Source organism: Pristiophorus japonicus, chromosome 27 (genome assembly GCF_044704955.1).
Source record: "Pristiophorus japonicus isolate sPriJap1 chromosome 27, sPriJap1.hap1, whole genome shotgun sequence".
NCBI classification, from domain to species: Eukaryota; Metazoa; Chordata; class Chondrichthyes; family Pristiophoridae; genus Pristiophorus; species Pristiophorus japonicus.
In genome coordinates, this window is record NC_092003.1 from 8058692 (window position 1) to 8086315 (window position 27624).

At 43.2% G+C, this 27624-nt stretch overlaps 1 protein-coding gene across 1 annotated transcript in view; it reads right to left on the reverse strand.

Annotated features, from left to right (window-relative positions):
• LOC139239340 (ribosomal protein S6 kinase alpha-5-like) overlaps window positions 1–27624 on the reverse strand; it is a 121861-nt gene that overhangs the window by 79272 nt on the left and 14965 nt on the right. The window lies entirely within an intron of this gene.

The window sequence follows — 27624 nt, forward strand, 5'->3', positions numbered from 1 at the left end:
GGGTCACTCACTGTGTAACTGTACAGAGTCACTGTTTATTCAGGGTAAGGGTCACTCACTGTAACTGGAGAGTCACTGTTTATTCAGGGTAAGGGTCACTCACTGTGTAACTGTAGAGAGTCACTGTTTATTCAGGGTAAGGGTCACTCAATGTGTAAGTGTACAGAGTCACTGTTTATTCAGGGTAAGGGTCACTCACTGTGTAACTGTACAGAGTCACTGTTTATTCAGGGTAAGGCTCACTCACTGTGTAACTGTACAGAGTCACTGTTTATTCAGGGTAATGGTCACTCACTGTAACTGTACAGAGTCACTGTTTATTCAGGGTAAGGGTCACTCACTGTAACTGTACAGAGTCACTGTTTATTCAGGGTAAGGGTCACTCACTGTAACTGTACAGAGTCACTTTATTCAGGGTAAGGGTCACTCACTGTAACTGTACTGAGTCACTGTTTATTCAGGGTACGGGTCACTCACTGTGTAACTGTACAGAGTCACTGTTTATTCAGGGTAAGGGTCACTCACTGTGTAACTGTACAGAGTCACTGTTTATTCAGGGTAAGGTTCACTCACTGTAACTGTACACAGTCACTGTTTATTCAGGGTAAGTGTCACTCAATGTAACTGTACAGAGTCACTGTTTAATGAGGGTAAGGGTCACTCACTGTGTAACTGTACAGAGTCACTGTTTATTCAGGGTAAGGGTCACTCACTGTAACTGTACAGAGTCGCTGTTTATTCAGCAGGGTAAGGGTCACTCACTGTGTAACTGTACAGAGTCACTGTTTATTCAGGGTAAGGGTCACTCACTCTAACTGTACAGAGTCACTGTTTATTCAGGGTAAGGGTCACTCACTGTTACTGTACAGAGTCACTGTTTATTCAGGGTAAGGGTCACTCACTGTGTAACTGCACAGAGTCACTGTTTATTCAGGGTAAGGGTCACTCACTAACCGTACAGAGTCACTGTTTATTCAGGGTAATGGTCACTCACTGTAACTGTACAGAGTCGCTGTTTATTCAGGGTAAGGGTCACTCACTAACTGTACAGAGTCACTGTTTATTCAGGGTAAGGGTCACTCACTGTAACTGTACAGAGTCACTGTTTATTCAGGGTAAGGGTCACTCACTGTGTAACTGTATAGAGTCACTGTTTATTCAGGGTAAGGTTCACTCACTGTGTAACTGTACAGAGTCACTGTTTATTCAGGGTAAGGGTCACTCACTGTGTAACTGTACAGGGTCACTGTTTATTCAGGGTAAGGGTCACTCACTAACTGTACAGAGTCACTGTTTATTCAGGGTAAGGGTCACTCACTGTAACTGTACAGAGTCACTGTTTATTCAGGGTAAGGGTCACTCACTGTGTAACTGTATAGAGTCACTGTTTATTCAGGGTAAGGGTCACTCACTGTGTAACTGTACAGAGTCACTGTTTATTCAGGGTAATGGTCACTCACTGTGTAACTGTACAGAGTTACTGTTTATTCAGGGTAAGGTTCACTCACTGTGTAACTGTACAGAGTCACTGTTTATTCAGGGTAAGGTTCACTCACTGTAACTACACAGTCACTGTTTATTCAGGGTAAGTGTCACTCAATGTAACTGTACAGAGTCACTGTTTATTCAGGTAAGGGTCACTCACTGTGTAACTGTACAGAGTCACTGTTTATTCAGGGTAAGGGTCACTCACTGTGTAACTGTACAGAGTCACTGTTTATTCAGGGTAAGGGTCACTCACTAACTGTACAGAGTCACTGTTTATTCAGGGTAAGGGTCTCTCACTGTAACTGTACAGAGTCACTGTTTATTCAGGGTAAGGGTCACTCACTGTGTAACTGTGCAGAGTCACTGTTTATTTAGGGTAAGTGTCACTCAATGTAACTGTACAGAGTCACTGTTTAATGAGGGTAAGGGTCACTCACTGTGTAACTGTACAGAGTCACTGTTTATTCAGGGTAAGGGTCACTCACTGTAACTGTACAGAGTCGCTGTTTATTCAGCAGGGTAAGGGTCACTCAATGTGTAACTGTACAGAGTCACTGTTTATTCAGGGTAAGGGTAACTCACTGTCACTGTACAGAGACACTGTTTATTCAGGGTAAGGGTCACTCACTGTTACTGTACAGAGTCACTGTTTATTCAGGGTAAGGGTCACTCACTGTGTAACTGTACAGAGTCACTGTTTATTCAGGGTAAGGGTCACTTCACTGTAACTGTACAGAGTCACTGTTTATTCAGGGTAAGGGTCACTCACTGTGTAACTGTACAGAGTCACTGTTTATTCAGGGTAAGGGTCACTCACTGTGTAACTGTACAGAGTCACTGTTTATTCAGGGTAAGGGTCACTCACTGTGTAACTGTACAGAGTCACTGTTTATTCAGGGTAAGGGTCACTCACTAACTGTACAGAGTCACTGTTTATTCAGGGTAAGGGTCTCTCACTGTAACTGTACAGAGTCACTGTTTATTCAGGGTAAGGGTCACTCACTGTGTAACTGTGCAGAGTCACTGTTTATTTAGGGTAAGTGTCACTCAATGTAACTGTACAGAGTCACTGTTTAATGAGGGTAAGGGTCACTCACTGTGTAACTGTACAGAGTCACTGTTTATTCAGGGTAAGGGTCACTCACTGTAACTGTACAGAGTCGCTGTTTATTCAGCAGGGTAAGGGTCACTCACTGTGTAACTGTACAGAGTCACTGTTTATTCAGGGTAAGGGTAACTCACTGTCACTGTACAGAGACACTGTTTATTCAGGGTAAGGGTCACTCACTGTTACTGTACAGAGTCACTGTTTATTCAGGGTAAGGGTCACTCACTGTGTAACTGTACAGAGTCACTGTTTATTCAGGGTAAGGGTCACTCACTAACCGTACAGAGTCACTGTTTATTCAGGGTAAGGGTCACTCACTGTAACTGTACAGAGTCACTGTTTATTCAGGGTAATGGTCACTCACTGTGTTACTGTACAGAGTCACTGTTTATTCAGGGTAATGGTCACTCACTGTAACTGTACAGAGTCGCTGTTTATTCAGGGTAAGGGTCACTCACTAACTGTACAGAGTCACTGTTTATTCAGGGTAATGGTCATTTACTGTAACTGTACAGAGTCACTGTTTATTCAGGGTAAGGGTCACTCACTGTGTAACTGTATAGAGTCACTGTTTATTCAGGGTAAGGTTCACTCACTGTGTAACTGTACAGAGTCACTGTTTATTCTGGGTAAGGGTCACTCACTGTGCAACTGTACAGAGTCACTGTTTATTCAGGGTAAGGGTCACTCACTGTGTAACTGTACAGAGTCACTGTTTATTCAGGGTAAGGTTCACTCACTGTGTAACTGTACAGAGTCACTGTTTATTCAGGGTAAGGTTCACTCACTGTGTAACTGTACAGAGTCACTGTTTATTCAGGGTAAGGTTCACTCACTGTAACTACACAGTCACTGTTTATTCAGGGTAAGTGTCACTCAATGTAACTGTACAGAGTCACTGTTTATTCAGCTAAGGGTCACTCACTGTGTAACTGTACAGAGTCACTGTTTATTCAGGGTAAGGGTCACTCACTAACTGTACAGAGTCACTGTTTATTCAGGGTAAGGGTCACTCACTGTGTAACTGTACAGAGTCACTGTTTATTCAGGGTAAGGGTCACTCACTGTAACTGGAGAGTCACTGTTTATTCAGGGTAAGGGTCACTCACTGTGTAACTGTAGAGAGTCACTGTTTATTCAGGGTAAGGGTCACTCAATGTGTAAGTGTACAGAGTCACTGTTTATTCAGGGTAAGGGTCACTCACTGTGTAACTGTACAGAGTCACTGTTTATTCAGGGTAAGGGTCACTCACTGTGTAACTGTACAGAGTCACTGTTTATTCAGGGTAATGGTCACTCACTGTAACTGTACAGAGTCACTGTTTATTCAGGGTAAGGGTCACTCACTGTAACTGTACAGAGTCACTGTTTATTCAGGGTAAGGGTCACTCACTGTAACTGTACAGAGTCACTTTATTCAGGGTAAGGGTCACTCACTGTAACTGTACAGAGTCACTGTTTATTCAGGGTACGGGTCACTCACTGTGTAACTGTACAGAGTCACTGTTTATTCAGGGTAAGGGTCACTCACTGTGTAACTGTACAGAGTCACTGTTTATTCAGGGTAAGGGTCACTCACTGTGTAACTGTACAGAGTCACTGTTTATTCAGGGTAAGGGTCACTCACTGTGTAACTGTACAGAGTCACTGTTTATTCAGGGTAAGGGTCACTCACTGTAACTGTACAGAGTCACTGTTTATTCAGGGTAAGGGTCACTCACTGTAACTGTACAGAGTCACTGTTTATTCAGGGTAAGGGTCACTCACTGTGTAACTGTACAGAGTCACTGTTTATTCAGGGTAAGGGTCACTCACTGTGCAACTGTACAGAGTCACTGTTTATTCAGGGTAAGGGTCACTCACTGTGTAACTGTACAGAGTCACTGTTTATTCAGGGTAAGGGTCACTCACTAACTGTACAGAGTCACTGTTTATTCAGGGTAAGGGTCTCTCACTGTAACTGTACAGAGTCACTGTTTATTCAGGGTAAGGGTCACTCACTGTGTAACTGTACAGAGTCACTGTTTATTCAGGGTAAGTGTCACTCAATGTAACTGTACAGAGTCACTGTTTAATGAGGGTAAGGGTCACTCACTGTGTAACTGTACAGAGTCACTGTTTATTCAGGGTAAGGGTCACTCACTGTAACTGTACAGAGTCGCTGTTTATTCAGCAGGGTAAGGGTCACTCACTGTGTAACTGTACAGAGTCACTGTTTATTCAGGGTAAGGGTAACTCACTGTCACTGTACAGAGACACTGTTTATTCAGGGTAAGGGTCACTCACTGTTACTGTACAGAGTCACTGTTTATTCAGGGTATGGGTCACTCACTGTGTAACTGTACAGAGTCACTGTTTATTCAGGGTAAGGGTCACTCACTAACCGTACAGAGTCACTGTTTATTCAGGGTAAGGGTCACTCACTGTAACTGTACAGAGTCACTGTTTATTCAGGGTAATGGTCACTCACTGTGTAACTGTACAGAGTCACTGTTTATTCAGGGTAATGGTCACTCACTGTAACTGTACAGAGTCGCTGTTTATTCAGGGTAAGGGTCACTCACTAACTGTACAGAGTCACTGTTTATTCAGGGTAAAGGTCATTTACTGTAACTGTACAGAGTCACTGTTTATTCAGGGTAAGGGTCACTCACTGTGTAACTGTATAGAGTCACTGTTTATTCAGGGTAAGGTTCACTCACTGTGTAACTGTACAGAGTCACTGTTTATTCAGGGTAAGGGTCACTCACTGTGCAACTGTACAGAGTCACTGTTTATTCAGGGTAAGGGTCACTCACTGTGTAACTGTACAGAGTCACTGTTTATTCAGGGTAAGGGTCACTCACTGTGTAACTGTACAGAGTCACTGTTTATTCAGGGTAAGGTTCACTCACTGTGTAACTGTACAGAGTCACTGTTTATTCAGGGTAAGGTTCACTCACTGTAACTACACAGTCACTGTTTATTCAGGGTAAGTGTCACTCAATGTAACTGTACAGAGTCACTGTTTATTCAGCTAAGGGTCACTCACTGTGTAACTGTACAGAGTCACTGTTTATTCAGGGTAAGGGTCACTCACTAACTGTACAGAGTCACTGTTTATTCAGGGTAAGGGTCACTCACTGTGTAACTGTACAGAGTCACTGTTTATTCAGGGTAAGGGTCACTCACTGTAACTGGAGAGTCACTGTTTATTCAGGGTAAGGGTCACTCACTGTGTAACTGTAGAGAGTCACTGTTTATTCAGGGTAAGGGTCACTCAATGTGTAACTGTACAGAGTCACTGTTTATTCAGGGTAAGGGTCACTCACTGTGTAACTGTACAGAGTCACTGTTTATTCAGGGTAATGGTCACTCACTGTGTAACTGTACAGAGTCGCTGTTTATTCAGGGTAAGGGTCACTCACTGTAACTGTACAGAGTTACTGTTTATTCAGGGTAAGGGTCACTCACTGCAACTGTACAGAGTCACTGTTTATTCAGGGTAAGGGTCACTCACTGTAACTGTACAGAGTCACTGATTATTCAGGGTAAGGGTCACTCACTGTAACTGTACAGAGTCACTGTTTATTCAGGGTACGGGTCACTCACTGTGTAACTGTACAGAGTCACTGTTTATTCAGGGTAAGGGTCACTCACTGTGTAACTGTACAGAGTCACTGTTTATTCAGGGTAAGGGTCACTCACTGTGTAACTGTACAGAGTCACTGTTTATTCAGGGTAAGGGTCACTCACTGTGTAACTGTACAGAGTCATTGTTTATTCAGCGTAAGGGTCACTCACTATGTAACTGTACAGAGTCACTGTTTATTCAGGGTAAGGGTCACTCACTGTAACTGTACAGAGTCACTGTTTATTCAGGGTAAGGGTCACTCACTGTAACTGTACAGAGTCACTGTTTATTCAGGGTAAGGGTCACTCACTGTAACTGTACAGAGTCACTGTTTAATCAGGGTAAGGGACACTCACTAACTGTACAGAGTCACTGTTTATTCAGGGTAACGCTCACTCACTGTGTAACTGTACAGAGTCACTGTTTATTCAGGGTAAGGGTCACTCACTGTGTAACTGTACAGAGTCACTGTTTATTCAGGGTAAGGGTCACTCACTGTGCAACTGTACAGAGTCACTGTTTATTCAGGGTAAGGGTCACTCACTGTGTAACTGTACAGAGTCACTGTTTATTCAGGGTAAGGGTCACTCACTGTGTAACTGTACAGAGTCACTGTTTATTCAGGGTAAGGTTCACTCACTGTGTAACTGTACAGAGTCACTGTTTATTCAGGGTAAGGTTCACTCACTGTAACTACACAGTCACTGTTTATTCAGGGTAAGTGTCACTCAATGTAACTGTACAGAGTCACTGTTTATTCAGCTAAGGGTCACTCACTGTGTAACTGTACAGAGTCACTGTTTATTCAGGGTAAGGGTCACTCACTAACTGTACAGAGTCACTGTTTATTCAGGGTAAGGGTCACTCACTGTGTAACTGTACAGAGTCACTGTTTATTCAGGGTAAGGGTCACTCACTGTAACTGGAGAGTCACTGTTTATTCAGGGTAAGGGTCACTCACTGTGTAACTGTAGAGAGTCACTGTTTATTCAGGGTAAGGGTCACTCAATGTGTAACTGTACAGAGTCACTGTTTATTCAGGGTAAGGGTCACTCACTGTGTAACTGTACAGAGTCACTGTTTATTCAGGGTAATGGTCACTCACTGTGTAACTGTACAGAGTCGCTGTTTATTCAGGGTAAGGGTCACTCACTGTAACTGTACAGAGTTACTGTTTATTCAGGGTAAGGGTCACTCACTGCAACTGTACAGAGTCACTGTTTATTCAGGGTAAGGGTCACTCACTGTAACTGTACAGAGTCACTGATTATTCAGGGTAAGGGTCACTCACTGTAACTGTACAGAGTCACTGTTTATTCAGGGTACGGGTCACTCACTGTGTAACTGTACAGAGTCACTGTTTATTCAGGGTAAGGGTCACTCACTGTGTAACTGTACAGAGTCACTGTTTATTCAGGGTAAGGGTCACTCACTGTGTAACTGTACAGAGTCACTGTTTATTCAGGGTAAGGGTCACTCACTGTGTAACTGTACAGAGTCATTGTTTATTCAGCGTAAGGGTCACTCACTATGTAACTGTACAGAGTCACTGTTTATTCAGGGTAAGGGTCACTCACTGTAACTGTACAGAGTCACTGTTTATTCAGGGTAAGGGTCACTCACTGTAACTGTACAGAGTCACTGTTTATTCAGGGTAAGGGTCACTCACTGTAACTGTACAGAGTCACTGTTTAATCAGGGTAAGGGACACTCACTAACTGTACAGAGTCACTGTTTATTCAGGGTAACGCTCACTCACTGTGTAACTGTACAGAGTCACTGTTTATTCAGGGTAAGGGTCACTCACTGTGTAACTGTACAGAGTCACTGTTTATTCAGGGTAAGGGTCACTCACTGTGTAACTGTACAGAGTCATTGTTTATTCAGCGTAAGGGTCACTCACTGTGCAACTGTACAGAGTCACTGTTTATTCAGGGTAAGGGTCACTCACTGTGTAACTGTACAGAGTCACTGTTTATTCAGGGTAAGGGTCACTCACTAACTGTACAGAGTCACTGTTTATTCAGGGTAAGGGTCTCTCACTGTAACTGTACAGAGTCACTGTTTATTCAGGGTAAGGGTCACTCACTGTGTAACTGTACAGAGTCACTGTTTATTCAGGGTAAGTGTCACTCAATGTAACTGTACAGACTCACTGTTTAATGAGGGTAAGGGTCACTCACTGTGTAACTGTACAGAGTCACTGTTTATTCAGGGTAAGGGTCACTCACTGTAACTGTACAGAGTCGCTGTTTATTCAGCAGGGTAAGGGTCACTCACTGTGTAACTGTACAGAGTCACTGTTTATTCAGGGTAAGGGTAACTCACTGTCACTGTACAGAGACACTGTTTATTCAGGGTAAGGGTCACTCACTGTTACTGTACAGAGTCACTGTTTATTCAGGGTATGGGTCACTCACTGTGTAACTGTACAGAGTCACTGTTTATTCAGGGTAAGGGTCACTCACTAACCGTACAGAGTCACTGTTTATTCAGGGTAAGGGTCACTCACTGTAACTGTACAGAGTCACTGTTTATTCAGGGTAATGGTCACTCACTGTGTAACTGTACAGAGTCACTGTTTATTCAGGGTAATGGTCACTCACTGTAACTGTACAGAGTCGCTGTTTATTCAGGGTAAGGGTCACTCACTAACTGTACAGAGTCACTGTTTATTCAGGGTAAGGGTCATTTACTGTAACTGTACAGAGTCACTGTTTATTCAGGGTAAGGGTCACTCACTGTGTAACTGTATAGAGTCACTGTTTATTCAGGGTAAGGTTCACTCACTGTGTAACTGTACAGAGTCACTGTTTATTCAGGGTAAGGGTCACTCACTGTGTAACTGTACAGAGTCACTGTTTATTCAGGGTAAGGGTCACTCACTGTGCAACTGTACAGAGTCACTGTTTATTCAGGGTAAGGGTCACTCACTGTGTAACTGTACAGAGTCACTGTTTATTCAGGGTAAGGGTCACTCACTGTGTAACTGTACAGAGTCACTGTTTATTCAGGGTAAGGTTCACTCACTGTGTAACTGTACAGAGTCACTGTTTATTCAGGGTAAGGTTCACTCACTGTAACTACACAGTCACTGTTTATTCAGGGTAAGTGTCACTCAATGTAACTGTAAAGAGTCACTGTTTATTCAGGGTAAGGTTCACTCACTGTAACTACACAGTCACTGTTTATTCAGGGTAAGTGTCACTCAATGTAACTGTACAGAGTCACTGTTTATTCAGCTAAGGGTCACTCACTGTGTAACTGTACAGAGTCACTGTTTATTCAGGGTAAGGGTCACTCACTAACTGTACAGAGTCACTGTTTATTCAGGGTAAGGGTCTCTCACTGTAACTGTACAGAGTCACTGTTTATTCAGGGTAAGGGTCACTCACTGTGTAACTGTACAGAGTCACTGTTTATTCAGGGTAAGTGTCACTCAATGTAACTGTACAGAGTCACTGTTTAATGAGGGTAAGGGTCACTCACTGTGTAACTGTACAGAGTCACTGTTTATTCAGGGTAAGGGTCACTCACTGTAACTGTACAGAGTCGCTGTTTATTCAGCAGGGTAAGGGTCACTCACTGTGTAACTGTACAGAGTCACTGTTTATTCAGGGTAAGGGTAACTCACTGTCACTGTACAGAGACACTGTTTATTCAGGGTAAGGGTCACTCACTGTTACTGTACAGAGTCACTGTTTATTCAGGGTATGGGTCACTCACTGTGTAACTGTACAGAGTCACTGTTTATTCAGGGTAAGGGTCACTCACTAACCGTACAGAGTCACTGTTTATTCAGGGTAAGGGTCACTCACTGTAACTGTACAGAGTCACTGTTTATTCAGGGTAATGGTCACTCACTGTGTAACTGTACAGAGTCACTGTTTATTCAGGGTAATGGTCACTCACTGTAACTGTACAGAGTCGCTGTTTATTCAGGGTAAGGGTCACTCACTAACTGTACAGAGTCACTGTTTATTCAGGGTAAGGGTCACTCACTGTGTAACTGTACAGAGTCACTGTTTATTCAGGGTAAGGGTCACTCACTGTAACTGGAGAGTCACTGTTTATTCAGGGTAAGGGTCACTCACTGTGTAACTGTAGAGAGTCACTGTTTATTCAGGGTAAGGGTCACTCAATGTGTAAGTGTACAGAGTCACTGTTTATTCAGGGTAAGGATCACTCACTGTGTAACTGTACAGAGTCACTGTTTATTCAGGGTAATGGTCACTCACTGTAACTGTACAGAGTCACTGTTTATTCAGGGTAAGGGTCACTCACTGTAACTGTACAGAGTCACTGTTTATTCAGGGTAAGGGTCACTCACTGTAACTGTACAGAGTCACTTTATTCAGGGTAAGGGTCACTCACTGTAACTGTACAGAGTCACTGTTTATTCAGGGTACGGGTCACTCACTGTGTAACTGTACAGAGTCACTGTTTATTCAGGGTAAGGGTCACTCACTGTGTAACTGTACAGAGTCACTGTTTATTCAGGGTAAGGGTCACTCACTGTGTAACTGTACAGAGTCACTGTTTATTCAGGGTAAGGGTCACTCACTGTGTAACTGTACAGAGTCACTGTTTATTCAGGGTAAGGGTCACTCACTGTAACTGTACAGAGTCACTGTTTATTCAGGGTAAGGGTCACTCACTGTAACTGTACAGAGTCACTGTTTATTCAGGGTAAGGGTCACTCACTGTGTAACTGTACAGAGTCACTGTTTATTCAGGGTAAGGGTCACTCACTGTGCAACTGTACAGAGTCACTGTTTATTCAGGGTAAGGGTCACTCACTGTGTAACTGTACAGAGTCACTGTTTATTCAGGGTAAGGGTCACTCACTAACTGTACAGAGTCACTGTTTATTCAGGGTAAGGGTCTCTCACTGTAACTGTACAGAGTCACTGTTTATTCAGGGTAAGGGTCACTCACTGTGTAACTGTACAGAGTCACTGTTTATTCAGGGTAAGTGTCACTCAATGTAACTGTACAGAGTCACTGTTTAATGAGGGTAAGGGTCACTCACTGTGTAACTGTACAGAGTCACTGTTTATTCAGGGTAAGGGTCACTCTGTAACTGTACAGAGTCGCTGTTTATTCAGCAGGGTAAGGGTCACTCACTGTGTAACTGTACAGAGTCACTGTTTATTCAGGGTAAGGGTAACTCACTGTCACTGTACAGAGACACTGTTTATTCAGGGTAAGGGTCACTCACTGTTACTGTACAGAGTCACTGTTTATTCAGGGTATGGGTCACTCACTGTGTAACTGTACAGAGTCACTGTTTATTCAGGGTAAGGGTCACTCACTAACCGTACAGAGTCACTGTTTATTCAGGGTAAGGGTCACTCACTGTAACTGTACAGAGTCACTGTTTATTCAGGGTAATGGTCACTCACTGTGTAACTGTACAGAGTCACTGTTTATTCAGGGTAATGGTCACTCACTGTAACTGTACAGAGTCGCTGTTTATTCAGGGTAAGGTTCACTCACTAACTGTACAGAGTCACTGTTTATTCAGGGTAAGGGTCATTTACTGTAACTGTACAGAGTCACTGTTTATTCAGGGTAAGGGTCACTCACTGTGTAACTGTATAGAGTCACTGTTTATTCAGGGTAAGGTTCACTCACTGTGTAACTGTACAGAGTCACTGTTTATTCAGGGTAAGGGTCACTCACTGTGCAACTGTACAGAGTCACAGTTTATTCAGGGTAAGGGTCACTCACTGTGTAACTGTACAGAGTCACTGTTTATTCAGGATAAGGGTCACTCACTGTGTAACTGTACAGAGTCACTGTTTATTCAGGGTAAGGTTCACTCACTGTGTAACTGTACAGAGTCACTGTTTATTCAGGGTAAGGTTCACTCACTGTAACTACACAGTCACTGTTTATTCAGGGTAAGTGTCACTCAATGTAACTGTACAGAGTCACTGTTTATTCAGCTAAGGGTCACTCACTGTGTAACTGTACAGAGTCACTGTTTATTCAGGGTAAGGGTCACTCACTAACTGTACAGAGTCACTGTTTATTCAGGGTAAGGGTCACTCACTGTGTAACTGTACAGAGTCACTGTTTATTCAGGGTAAGGGTCACTCACTGTAACTGGAGAGTCACTGTTTATTCAGGGTAAGGGTCACTCACTGTGTAACTGTAGAGAGTCACTGTTTATTCAGGGTAAGGGTCACTCACTGTGTAACTGTACAGAGTCACTGTTTATTCAGGGTAAGGGTCACTCACTGTAACTGTACAGAGTCACTGTTTATTCAGGGTAAGGGTCACTCACTGTAACTGTACAGAGTCACTGTTTATTCAGGGTCAGTGTCACTCACTGTAACTGTACAGAGTCACTGTTTATTCAGGGTAAGGGTCACTCACTGTAACTGTACAGAGTCACTGTTTATTCAGGGTAAGGGTCACTCACTGTAACTGTACAGAGTCACTGTTTATTCAGGGTAAGGGTCACTCACTGTGTAACTGTACAGAGTCACTGTTTATTCAGGGTAAGGGTCACTCACTGTGTAACTGTACAGAGTCACTGTTTATTCAGGGTAAGGGTCACTCACTGTGTCACTGTACAGAGTCACTGTTTATTCAGGGTAAGGGTCACTCACTGTGTAACTGTACAGAGTCACTGTTTATTCAGGGTAAGGGTCACTCACTGTGTAACTGTACAGAGTCGCTGTTTATTCTCGGGTAAGGGTCACTCACTAACTGTACCGAGTCACTGTTTATTCAGGGTAAGGGTCACTCACTGTAACTGTACAGAGTCACTGTTTATTCAGGGTAAGGGTCACTCACTGTGTAACTGTACAGAGTCACTGTTTATTCAGGGTAAGGGTAACTCACTGTAACTGTACAGAGTTACTGTTTATTCAGGGTAAGGGTCACTCACTGCAACTGTACAGAGTCACTGTTTATTCAGGGTAAGGGTCACTCACTGTAACTGTACAGAGTCACTGATTATTCAGGGTAAGGATCACTCACTGTAACTGTACAGAGTCACTGTTTATTCAGGGTACGGGTCACTCACTGTGTAACTGTACAGAGTCACTGTTTATTCAGGGTAAGGGTCACTCACTGTGTAACTGTACAGAGTCACTGTTTATTCAGGGTAAGGGTCACTCATTGTGTAACTGTACAGAGTCACTGTTTATTCAGGGTAAGGGTCACTCACTGTGTAACTGTACAGAGTCATTGTTTATTCAGCATAAGGGTCACTCACTGTGTAACTGTACAGAGTCACTGTTTATTCAGGGTAAGGGTCACTCACTGTAACTGTACAGAGTCACTGTTTATTCAGGGTAAGGGTCACTCACTGTAACTGTACAGAGTCACTGTTTATTCAGGGTAAGGGTCACTCACTGTAACTGTACAGAGTCACTGTTTAATCAGGGTAAGGGACACTCACTAACTGTACAGAGTCACTGTTTATTCAGGGTAACGCTCACTCACTGTGTAACTGTACAGAGTCACTGTTTATTCAGGGTAAGGGTCACTCACTGTGTAACTGTACAGAGTCACTGTTTATTCAGGGTAAGGGTCACTCACTGTGTAACTGTACAGAGTCATTGTTTATTCAGCGTAAGGGTCACTCACTGTGTAACTGTACAGAGTCACTGTTTATTCAGGGTAAGGGTCACTCACTGTAACTGTACAGAGTCACTGTTTATTCAGGGTAAGGGTCACTCACTGTAACTGTACAGAGTCACTGTTTATTCAGGGTAAGGGTCACTCACTGTGTAACTGTACAGAGTCACTGTTTATTCAGGGTAAGGGTCACTCAATGTAACTGTACAGAGTCACTGTTTATTCAGGGTAAGGGTCACTCACTAACTGTACAGAGTCGCTGTTTATTCAGCAGGGTAAGGGTCACTCACTGTGTAAGTGTACAGAGTCACTGTTTATTCAGGGTAAGGGTCACTCACTGAGTAACTGTACAGAGTCACTGTTTATTCAGGGTAAGGGTCACTCACTGTCACTGTACAGAGTCACTGTTTATTCAGGGTAAGGGTCACTCACTGTTACTGTGCAGAGTCACTGTTTATTCAGGGTAAGGGTCACTCACTGTGTAACTGCACAGAATCACTGTTTATTCAGGGTAAGGGTCACTCACTAACCGTACAGAGTCACTGTTTATTCAGGGTAAGGGTCACTCACTGTAACTGTACAGTGTCACTGTTTATTCAGGGTAAGGGTCACTCACTGTGTAACTGTACAGAGTAACTGTTTATTCAGGGTAATGGTCACTCACTGTGACTGTACAGAGTCGCTGTTTATTCAGGGTAAGGGTCACTCATTAACTGTACAGAGTCACTGTTTATTCAGGGTAAGGGTCACTCACTGTGTAACTGTATAGAGTCACTGTTTATTCAAGGTAAAGTTCACTCACTGTGTAACTGTACAGAGTCACTGTTTATTCAGGGTAAGGGTCACTCACTGTGTAACTGTACAGAGTCACTGTTTTATCAGGGTAAGGGTCACTCACTGTGTAACTGTACAGAGTCACTGTTTATTCAGGGTAAGGGTCACTCACTGTAACTACACAGTCACTGTTTATTCAGGGTAAGTGTCACTCAATGTAAGTGTACAGAGTCACTGTTTATTCAGGTAAGGGTCACTCACTGTGTAACTGTACAGAGTCACTGTTTGTTCAGGGTAAGGGTCACTCACTGTGTAACTGTACAGAATCACTGTTTATTCAGGGTAAGGGTCACTCACTGTGTAACTGTACAGAGTCACTGTTTATTCAGGGTAAGGGTCACTCACTGTAACTGTACAGAGTCACTGTTTATTCAGGGTAAGGGTCACTCACTGTAACTGTACAGAGTCACTGTTTATTCAGGGTAAGGGTCACTCACTGTAACTGTACAGAGTCACTGTTTATTCAGGGTAAGGCTCACTCACTGTAACTGTACAGAGTCACTGTTTAATCAGGGTAAGGGACACTCACTAACTGTACAGAGTCACTGTTTATTCAGGGTGAGGCTCACTCACTGTGTAACTGTACAGAGTCACTGTTTATTCAGGGTAAGGGTCACTCACTGTGCAACTGTACAGAGTCATTGTTTATTCAGCGCAAGGGTCACTCACTGTGCAACTGTACAGAGTCACTGTTTATTCAGGGTAAGGGTCACTCACTGTAACTGTACAGAGTCACTGTTTATTCAGGGTAAGGGTCACTCACTGTAACTGTACAGAGTCACTGTTTATTCAGGGTAAGGGTCACTCACTGTAACTGTACAGAGTCACTGTTTATTCAGGGTAAGGGTCACTCACTGTGTAACTGTACAGAGTCACTGTTTATTCAGGGTAAGGGTCACTCACTGTCACTGTACAGAGTCACTGTTTATTCAGGGTAAGGGTCACTCACTGTTACTGTACAGAGTCACTGTTTATTCAGGGTAAGGGTCACTCACTGTGTAACTGCACAGAATCACTGTTTATTCAGGGTAAGGGTCACTCACTAACCGTACAGAGTCACTGTTTATTCAGGGTAAGGGTCACTCACTGTAACTGTACAGTGTCACTGTTTATTCAGGGTAAGGGTCACTCACTGTGTAACTGTACAGAGTAACTGTTTATTCAGGGTAATGGTCACTCACTGTAACTGTACAGAGTCGCTGTTTATTCAGGGTAAGGGTCACTCACTAACTGTACAGAGTCACTGTTTATTCAGGGTAAGGGTCACTCACTGTGTAACTGTATAGAGTCACTGTTTATTCAAGGTAAGGTTCACTCACTGTGTAACTGTACAGAGTCACTGTTTATTCAGGGTAAGGGTCACTCACTGTGTAACTGTACAGAGTCACTGTTTATTCAGGGTAAGGGTCACTCACTGTGTAACTGTACAGAGTCACTGTTTATTCAGGGTAAGGGTCACTCACTGTGTAACTGTACAGAGTCACTGTTTATTCAGGGTAAGGTTCACTCACTGTGTAACTGTACAGAGTCACTGTTTATTCAGGGTAAGGGTCACTCACTGTAACTACACAGTCACTGTTTATTCAGGGTAAGTGTCACTCAATGTAACTGTACAGAGTCACTGTTTATTCAGGTAAGGGTCACTCACTGTGTAACTGTACAGAGTCACTGTTTATTCAGGGTAAGGGTCACTCACTGTGTAACTGTACAGAGTCACTGTTTATTCAGGGTAAGGGTCACTCACTGTGTAACTGTACAGAGTCACTGTTTATTCAGGGTAAGGGTCACTCACTGTAACTGTACAGAGTCACTGTTTATTCAGGGTAAGGGTCACTCACTGTAACTGTACAGAGTCACTGTTTATTCTGGGCAAGGGTCACTCACTGTAACTGTACAGAGTCACTGTTTATTCAGGGTAAGGGTCACTCACTGTAACTGTACAGAGTCACTGTTTATTCAGGGTACGGGTCACTCACTGTGTAACTGTACAGAGTCACTGTTTATTCAGGGTAAGGGTCACTCACTGTGTAACTGTACAGAGTCACTGTTTAATCAGGGTAAGGACACTCACTAACTGTACAGAGTCACTGTTTATTCAGGGTAAGGCTCACTCACTGTGTAACTGTACAGAGTCACTGTTTATTCAGGGTAAGGGTCACTCACTGTGTAACTGTACAGAGTCACTGTTTATTCAGGGTAAGGGTCACTCACTGTAACTGTACAGAGTCACTGTTTATTCAGGGTAAGGGTCACTCACTGTAACTGTACAGAGTCACTGTTTATTCTGGGCAAGGGTCACTCACTGTAACTGTACAGAGTCACTGTTTATTCAGGGTAAGGGTCACTCACTGTAACTGTACAGAGTCACTGTTTATTCAGGGTACGGGTCACTCACTGTGTAACTGTACAGAGTCACTGTTTATTCAGGGTAAGGCTCACTCACTGTGTAACTGTACAGAGTCACTGTTTATTCAGGGTAAGGGTCACTCACTGTGTAACTGTGCAGAGTCACTGTTTATTCAGGGTAAGGGTCACTCACTGTAACTGTACAGAGTCACTGTTTATTCAGGGTAAGAGTCACTCACTGTGTAACTGTACAGAGTCACTGTTTATTCAGGGTAAGGGTCACTCAATGTAACTGTACAGAGTCACTGTTTATTCAGGGTAAGGGTCACTCACTAACTGTACAGAGTCGCTGTTTATTCAGCAGGGTAAGGGTCACTCACTGTGTAAGTGTACAGAGTCACTGTTTATTCAGGGTAAGGGTCACTCACTGAGTAACTGTACAGAGTCACTGTTTATTCAGGGTAAGGGTCACTCACTGTCACTGTACAGAGTCACTGTTTATTCAGGGTAAGGGTCACTCACTGTAACTGTACAGAGTCACTGTTTATTCTGGGCAAGGGTCACTCACTGTGTAACTGTACAGAGTCACTGTTTATTCAGGGTAAGGGTCACTCACTGTGTAACTGTACAGAGTCACTGTTTATTCAGGGTAAGGGTCACTCACTGTAACTGTACAGAGTCACTGTTTATTCAGGGTAAGGGTCACTCACTGTAACTGTACAGAGTCACTGTTTATTCTGGGCAAGGGTCACTCACTGTAACTGTACAGAGTCACTGTTTATTCAGGGTAAGGGTCACTCACTGTAACTGTACAGAGTCACTGTTTATTCAGGGTACGGGTCACTCACTGTGTAACTGTACAGAGTCACTGTTTATTCAGGGTAAGGGTCACTCACTGTGTAACTGTACAGAGTCACTGTTTAATCAGGGTAAGGGACACTCACTAACTGTACAGAGTCACTGTTTATTCAGGGTAAGGCTCACTCACTGTGTAACTGTACAGAGTCACTGTTTATTCAGGGTAAGGGTCACTCACTGTGTAACTGTACAGAGTCACTGTTTATTCAGGGTAAGGGTCACTCACTGTTTAACTGTACAGAGTCACTGTTTATTCAGGGTAAGGGTCACTCACTGTGTAACTGTACAGAGTCACTGTTTATTCAGGGTAAGGGTCACTGACTGTAACTGTACAGAGTCACTGTTTATTCAGGGTAAGGGTCACTCACTGTGTAACTGTACAGAGTCACTGTTTATTCAGGGTAAGGGTCACTCAATGTAACTGTACAGAGTCACTGTTTATTCAGGATAAGGGTCACTCACTGTAACTGTACAGAGTCACTGTTTATTCAGGGTAAGAGTCACTCACTGTGCAACTGTATAGAGTCACTGTTTATTCAGGGTAAGGGTCACTCACTGTGTAACTGTACAGAGTCACTTTTTATTCAGTGTCAGGGACACTCACTGTGTAACTGTACAGAGTCACGGTTTAATCAGGGTAAGGGTCACTCACTGTGTAACTGTACAGAGTCACTGTTTATTCAGGGTAAGGGTCACTCACTGTGTAACTGTACAGAGTCACTGTTTAATCAGGGTAAGGGACACTCACTAACTGTACAGAGTCACTGTTTATTCAGGGTAAGGGTCACTCACTGTGTAACTGTACAGAGTCACTGTTTATTCAGGGTAATGGTCACTCACTGTGTAACTGTACAGAGGCACTGTTTATTCAGGGTAAGGGACACTCACTAACTGTACAGAGTCACTGTTTATTGAGGGTAAGGGTCACTCACTGTGTAACTGTACAGAGTCACGGTTTAATCAGGGTAAGGGTCACTCACTGTGTAACTGTACAGAGTCACTGTTTATTCAGGGTAAGGGTCACTCACTGTGTAACTGTACAGGGTCACTTTTATTCAGGGTAAGGGTCACTCACTGTGTAACTGTACAGAGTCACTGTTTATTCAGGGTAAGGGTCACTCAATGTAACTGTACAGAGTCACTGTTTATTCAGGGTAAGGGTCACTCACTGTAACTACACAGTCACTGTTTATTCAGGGTAAGTGTCACTCAATGTAACTGTACAGAGTCACTGTTTATTCAGGTAAGGGTCACTCACTGTGTAACTGTACAGAGTCACTGTTTATTCAGGGTAAGGGTCACTCACTGTGTAACTGTACAGAGTCACTGTTTATTCAGGGTAAGGGTCACTCACTGTGTAACTGTACAGAGTCACTGTTTATTCAGGGTAAGGGTCACTGACTGTAACTGTACAGAGTCACTGTTTATTCAGGGTAAGGGTCACTCACTCTAACTGTACAGAGTCACTGTTTATTCTGGGCAAGGGTCACTCACTGTAACTGTACAGAGTCACTGTTTATTCAGGGTAAGGGTCACTCACTGTAACTGTACAGAGTCACTGTTTATTCAGGGTACGGGTCACTCACTGTGTAACTGTACAGAGTCACTGTTTATTCAGGGTAAGGGTCACTCACTGTGTAACTGTACAGAGTCACTGTTTAATCAGGGTAAGGGACACTCACTAACTGTACAGAGTCACTGTTTATTCAGGTTAAGGCTCACTCACTGTGTAACTGTACAGAGTCACTGTTTATTCAGGGTAAGGGTCACTCACTGTGTAACTGTACAGAGTCACTGTTTATTCAGGGTAAGGGTCACTCACTGTTTAACTGTACAGAGTCACTGTTTATTCAGGGTAAGGGTCACTCACTGTGTAACTGTACAGAGTCACTGTTTATTCAGGGTAAGGGTCACTCACTGTGTAACTGTACAGAGTCACTGTTTATTCAGGGTAAGGGTCACTCACTGTCACTGTACAGAGTCACTGTTTATTCAGGGTAAGGGTCACTCACTGTGTAACTGTACAGAGTCACTGTTTATTCAGGGTAAGGGTTACTCACTGTGTAACTGTACAGAGTCACTGTTTATTCAGGGTAAGGGTCACTCACTGTGTAACTGTACAGAGTCACTGTTTAATCAGGGTAAGGGACACTCACTAACTGTACAGAGTCACTGTTTATTCAGGGTAAGGGTCACTCACTGTGTAACTGTACAGAGTCACTGTTTATTCAGGGTAAGGGTCACTCACTGTCACTGTACAGAGTCACTGTTTATTCAGGGTAAGGGTCACTCACTGTTACTGTACAGAGTCACTGTTTATTCAGGGTAAGGGTCACTCACTGTGTAACTGTACAGAGTCACTGTTTATTCAGGGTAAGGGTCACTCACTAACCGTACTGAGTCACTGTTTATTCAGGGTAAGGGTCACTCACTGTAACTGTACAGAGTCACTGTTTATTCAGGGTAATGTTCACTTACTTTAACTGTACAGAGTCGCTGTTTATTCAGGGTAAGGGTCACTCACTAACTGTACAGAGTCACTGTTTATTCAGGGTAAGGGTCACTCACTGTAACTGTACAGAGTCACTGTTTATTCAGGGTAAGGGTCACTCACTGTGTAACTGTATAGAGTCACTGTTTATTCAGGGTAAGGTTCACTCACTGTGTAACTGTACAGAGTCACTGTTTATTCAGGGTAAGGGTCACTCACTGTGTAACTGTACAGAGTCACTGTTTATTCAGGGTAAGGGTCACTCACTGTGTAACTGTACAGAGTCACTGTTTATTCAGGGTAAGGGTCACTCACTGTGTAACTGTACAGAGTCGCTGTTTATTCAGGGTAAGGGTCACTCACTGTGTAACTGTACAGAGTCACTGTTTATTCAGGGTAAGGGTCACTCACTAACTGTACAGAGTCACTGTTTATTCAGGGTAAGGGTCACTCACTGTAACTGTACAGAGTCACTGTTTATTCAGGGTAAGGGTCACTCACTGTGTAACTGTATATAGTCACTGTTTATTCAGGGTAAGGTTCACTCACTGTGTAACTGTACAGAGTCACTGTTTATTCAGGGTAAGGGTCACTCACTGTGTAACTGTACAGAGTCACTGTTTATTCAGGGTAAGGGTCACTCACTAACTGTACAGAGTCACTGTATATTCAGGTAAGGGTCACTCACTGTGTAACTGTACAGAGTCACTGTTTATTCAGGGTAAGGGTCACTCACTGTGTAACTGTACAGAGTCACTGTTTATTCAGGGTAACGGTCACTCACTAACTGTACAGAGTCACTGTTTATTTAGGGTAAGGGTCTCTCACTGTAACTGTACAGAGTCACTGTTTATTCAGGGTAAGGGTCACTCACTGTGTAACTGTACAGAGTCATTGTTTATTCATGGTAAGTGTCACTCACTATGTAACTGTACAGAGTCACTGTTTATTCAGGGTCAGGGTCACTCACTAACTGTACAGAGTCACTGTTTATTCAGGGTAAGGGTCACTCACTGTGTAACTGTACAGAGTCACTGTTTATTCAGGGTAAGGGTCACTCACTGTGTAACTGTACAGAGTCACTGTTTATTCAGGGTAAGGTTCACTCACTGTGTAACTGTACAGAATCACTGTTTATTCAGGGTAAGGGTCACTCACTGTGTAACTGTACAGAGTCACTGTTTGTTCAGGGTAAGGGTCACTCACTGTGTAACTGTACAGAGTCACTGTTTATTCATGGTAAGGGTCACTCACTGTAACTGTACAGAGTCACTGTTTATTCAGGGTAAGGGTCACTCACTGTTTAACTGTATAGAGTCACTGTTTATTCAGGGTAATGGTCATTCACTGTGTAACTGTACAGAGTCGCTGTTTATTCAGGGTAAGGGTCACTCACTGTAACTGTACAGAGTCACTGTTTATTCAGCAGGGTAAGTGTCACTCACTGTCACTGTACAGAGTCACTGTTTATTCAGGGTAAGGGTCACTCACTGTTACTGTACAGAATCACTGTTTATTCAGGGTAAGGGTCACTCACTGTGTAACTGTACAGAGTTACTGTTTATTCAGGGTAAGGGTCACTCAATGTAACTGTACAGAGTCACTGTTTATTCAGGGTAAGGGTCACTCACTGTAACTGTACAGAGTTACTGTTTATTCAGGGTAAGGGTCACTCACTGTAACTGTACAGAGTCACTGTTTATTCAGCAGGGTAAGGGTCACTCACTGTGTAACTGTACAGAGTCACTGTTTATTCAGGGTAAGGGTCACTCACTGTCACTGTACAGAGTCACTGTTTATTCAGGGTAATGGTCACTCACTGTGCAACTGTACAGAGTCACTGTTTATTCAGGGTAAGGGTCACTCACTAACCGTACAGAGTCACTGTTTATTCAGGGTAAGGTTCACTCACTAACTGTACAGTGTCACTGTTTATTCAGGATAAGGGTCACTCACTGTAACTGTACAGAGTCGCTGTTTATTCAGGGTAAGGGCCACTCATTGTAACTGTACAGAGTCACTGTTTATTCAGGGTAAGGGTCACTCACTGTAACTGTACAGAGTCACTGTTTATTCAGGGTAAGGGTCACTCACTGTAACTGTACAGAGTCACTGTTTATTCAGGGAAAGGGTCACTCACTGTGTAACTGTACAGAGTTATTTAGGGTCAGGGTCACTCACTGTGTAACTGTACAGAGTCACTGTTTACTCAGGGTAAGGGTCGCTCACTGTAACTGTACAGAGTCACTGTTTATTCAGGGTAATGGTCACTCACTGTAACTGTACAGAGTCACTGTTTATTCAGGGTAAGGGTCACTCACTGTAACTGTACAGAGTCACTGTTTATTCAGGGTAAGGGTCACTCACTGTAACTGTACAGAGTCACTGTTTATTCAGGGTAAGGGTCACTCACTGTAACTGTACAGAGTCACTGTTTATTCAGGGTAAGGGTCACTCACTGTGTAACTGTACAGAGTCACTGTTTATTCAGGGTAAGGGTCACTCAATGTGTAACTGTACAGAGTCACTGTTTATTCAGGGTAAGCTTCACTCACTGTGTAACTGTACAGAATCACTGTTTATTCAGGGTAAGGGTCACTCACTGTGTAACTGTACAGAGTCACTGTTTATTCAGGGTAAGGGTCACTCACTGTGTAACTGTACAGAGTCACTGTTTATTCATGGTAAGGGTCACTCACTGTAACTGTACAGAGTCACTGTTTATTCAGGGTAAGGGTCACTCACTGTGTAACTGTATAGAGTCACTGTTTATTCAGGGTAATGGTCACTCACTGTGTAACTGTACAGAGTCGCTGTTTATTCAGGGTAAGGGTCACTCACTGTAACTGTACAGAGTCACTGTTTATTCAGCAGGGTAAGTGTCACTCACTGTGTAACTGTACAGAGTCACTGTTTATTCAGGGTAAGGGTCACTCACTGTGTAACTGTACAGAGTCACTGTTTATTCAGGGTAAGGGTCACTCACTGTTACTGTACAGAATCACTGTTTATTCAGGGTAAGGGTCACTCACTGTGTAACTGTACAGAGTTACTGTTTATTCAGGGTAAGGGTCACTCAATGTAACTGTACAGAGTCACTGTTTATTCAGGGTAAGGGTCACTCACTGTAACTGTACAGAGTTACTGTTTATTCAGGGTAAGGGTCACTCACTGTAACTGTACAGAGTCACTGTTTATTCAGCAGGGTAAGGGTCACTCACTGTGTAACTGTACAGAGTCACTGTTTATTCAGGGTAAGGGTCACTCACTGTCACTGTACAGAGTCACTGTTTATTCAGGGTAATGGTCACTCACTGTGCAACTGTACAGAGTCACTGTTTATTCAGGGTAAGGGTCACTCACTAACCGTACAGAGTCACTGTTTATTCAGGGTAAGGTTCACTCACTAACTGTACAGTGTCACTGTTTATTCAGGATAAGGGTCACTCACTGTAACTGTACAGAGTCGCTGTTTATTCAGGGTAAGGGCCACTCATTGTAACTGTACAGAGTCACTGTTTATTCAGGGTAAGGGTCACTCACTGTAACTGTACAGAGTCACTGTTTATTCAGGGTAAGGGTCACTCACTGTAACTGTACAGAGTCACTGTTTATTCAGGGAAAGGGTCACTCACTGTGTAACTGTACAGAGTTATTTAGGGTAAGGGTCACTCACTGTGTAACTGTACAGAGTCACTGTTTATTCAGGGTAAGGGTCGCTCACTGTAACTGTACAGAGTCACTGTTTATTCAGGGTAATGGTCACTCACTGTAACTGTACAGAGTCACTGTTTATTCAGGGTAAGGGTCACTCGCTGTGTAACTGTACAGAGTCACTGTTTATTCAGGGTAAGGGTCATTCATTGTAACTGTACAGAGTCACTGTTTATTCAGGGTAAGGGTCACTCACTGTAACTGTACAGAGTCACTGTTTATTCAGGGTAAGGGTCACTCACTGTGTAACTGTACAGAGTCACTGTTTATTCAGGGTAAGGGTCACTCATTGTAACTGTACAGAGTCACTGTTTATTCAGGGTAAGGGTCACTGACTGTAACTGTACAGAGTCACTGTTTATTCAGGGTAAGGGTCACTCACTGTGTAACTGTACAGAGTCACTGTTTATTCAGGGTAAGGGTCACTCACTGTAACTGTACAGAGTCACTGTTTATTCAGGGAAAGGGTCACTCACTGTGTAACTGTACAGAGTCACTATTTATTCAGGGTAAGGGTCACTCACTGTAACTGTACAGAGTCACTGTTTATTCAGGGTAAGGGTCACTCACTGTAACTGTACAGAGTCACTGTTTATTCAGGGTAAGGGTCACTCACTGTAACTGTACAGAGTCACTGTTTATTCAGGGTAAGGGTCACTCACTGTAACTGTACAGAGTCACTGTTTATTCAGGGTAAGGGTCACTCACTGTGTAACTGTACAGAGTCACTGTTTATTCAGGGTAAGGGTCACTCACTGTGTAACTGTACAGAATCACTGTTTATTCAGGGTAAGGGTCACTCACTGTGTAACTGTACAGAGTCACTGTTTATTCAGGGTAAGGGTCACTCACTGTAACTGTTCAGAGTCACTGTTTATTCAGGGTAAGGGTCACTCACTGTGTAACTGTACAGAGTCACTGTTTATTCAAGGTAAGGATCACTCACTGTAACTGTACAGAGTCACTGTTTATTCAGCAGGGTAAGGGTCACTCACTGTGTAACTGTACAGAGTCACTGTTTATTCAGGGTAAGGGTCACTCACTGTCACTGTACAGTCACTGTTTATTCAGGGTGAGGGTCACTCACTGTTACTGTACAGAGTCACTGTTTATTCAGGGTAAGGGTCACTCACTGTGTAACTGTACAGAGTTACTGTTTATTCAGGGTAAGGGTCACTCACTAACTATACAGAGTCACTGTTTATTCAGGGTAAGGTTCACTCACTAACTGTACAGAGTCACTGTTTATTCAGGGTAAGGGTCTCTCACTGTGTAACTGTACAGAGTCACTGTTTATTCAGGGTATGGGTCACTCACTAACTGTACAGTGTCACTGTTTATTCAGGGTAAGGGTCACTCACTAACTGTACAGTGTCACTGTTTATTCAGGGTAAGGGTCACTCACTGTAACTGTACAGAGTCACTGTTTATTCAGGGTAAGGGTCACTCACTGTGTAACTGTATAGAGTCACTGTTTATTCAGGGTAATGGTCACTCACTGTGTAACTGTACAGAGTCGCTGTTTATTCAGGGTAAGGGTCACTCACTGTAACTGTACAGAGTCACTGTTTATTCAGCAGGGTAAGTGTCACTCACTGTATAACTGTACAGAGTCACTGTTTATTCAGGGTAAGGGTCACTCACTGTGTAACTGTACAGAGTCACTGTTTATTCAGGGTAAGGGTCACTCACTGTAACTGTACAGAGTCACTGTTTATTCAGGGTAAGGGTCACTCACTGTGTAACTGTACAGAGTCACTTTTTATTCAGGGTAAGGGTCACTCACTGTGTAACTGTACAGAGTCACTGTTTATTCAGGGTAAGGGTCACTCACTAACTGTACAGTGTCACTGTTTATTCAGGATAAGGGTCACTCACTGTAACTGTACAGAGTCACTGTTTATTCAGGGTAAGGGTCACTCAATGTAACTGTACAGAGTCACTGTTTATTCAGGGTAAGGGTCACTCACTGTAACTGTACAGAGTCACTGTTTATTCAGGGTAAGGGTCACTCACTGTAACTGTACAGAGTCACTGTTTATTCAGCAGGGTAAGGGTCACTCACTGTGTAACTGTACAGAGTCACTGTTTATTCAGGGTAAGGGTCACTCACTGTAACTGTACAGAGTCGCTGTTTATTCAGGGTAAGGGCCACTCATTGTAACTGTACAGAGTCACTGTTTATTCAGGGTAAGGGTCACACACTAACTGTACAGAGTCACTGTTTATTCAGGGTAAGGGTCACACACTAACTGTACAGAGTCACTGTTTATTCAGGGTAAGGGTCACTCACTGTGTAACTGTACAGAGTCACTGTTTATTCAGGGTAAGGGTCACTCACTGTAACTGTACAGAGTCACTGTTTATTCAGGGTAAGGGTCACTCACTGTGTAACTGTACAGAGTCACTGTTTATTCAGGGTAAGGGTCACTCACTGTGTAACTGTACAGAGTTACTGTTTATTCAGGGTAAGGGTCACTCACTAACTATACAGAGTCACTGTTTCTTCAGGGTAAGGTTCACTCACTAACTGTACAGAGTCACTGTTTATTCAGGGTAAGGGTCTCTCACTGTGTAACTGTACAGAGTCACTGTTTATTCAGGGTATGGGTCACTCACTAACTGTACAGTGTCACTGTTTATTCAGGGTAAGGGTCACTCACTAACTGTACAGTGTCACTGTTTATTCAGGGTAAGGGTCACTCACTGTAACTGTACAGAGTCACTGTTTATTCAGGGTAAGGGTCACTCACTGTGTAACTGTATAGAGTCACTGTTTATTCAGGGTAATGGTCACTCACTGTGTAACTGTACAGAGTCGCTGTTTATTCAGGGTAAGGGTCACTCACTGTAACTGTACAGAGTCACTGTTTATTCAGCAGGGTAAGTGTCACTCACTGTGTAACTGTACAGAGTCACTGTTTATTCAGGGTAAGGGTCACTCACTGTGTAACTGTACAGAGTCACTGTTTATTCAGGGTAAGGGTCACTCACTGTAACTGTACAGAGTCACTGTTTATTCAGGGTAAGGGTCACTCACTGTGTAACTGTACAGAGTCACTGTTTATTCAGGGTAAGGGTCACTCACTAACTGTACAGTGTCACTGTTTATTCAGGATAAGGGTCACTCACTGTAACTGTACAGAGTCACTGTTTATTCAGGGTAAGGGTCACTCAATGTAACTGTACAGAGTCACTGTTTATTCAGGGTAAGGGTCACTCACTGTAACTGTACAGAGTCACTGTTTATTCAGGGTAAGGGTCACTCACTGTAACTGTACAGAGTCACTGTTTATTCAGCAGGGTAAGGGTCACTCACTGTGTAACTGTACAGAGTCACTGTTTATTCAGGGTAAGGGTCACTCACTGTCACTGTACAGAGTCACTGTTTATTCAGGGTAATGGTCACTCACTGTGCAACTGTACAGAGTCACTGTTTATTCAGGGTAAGGGTCACTCACTAGCCGTACAGAGTCACTGTTTATTCAGGGTAAGGTTCACTCACTAACTGTACAGTGTCACTGTTTCTTCAGGATAAGGGTCACTCACTGTAACTGTACAGAGTCGCTGTTTATT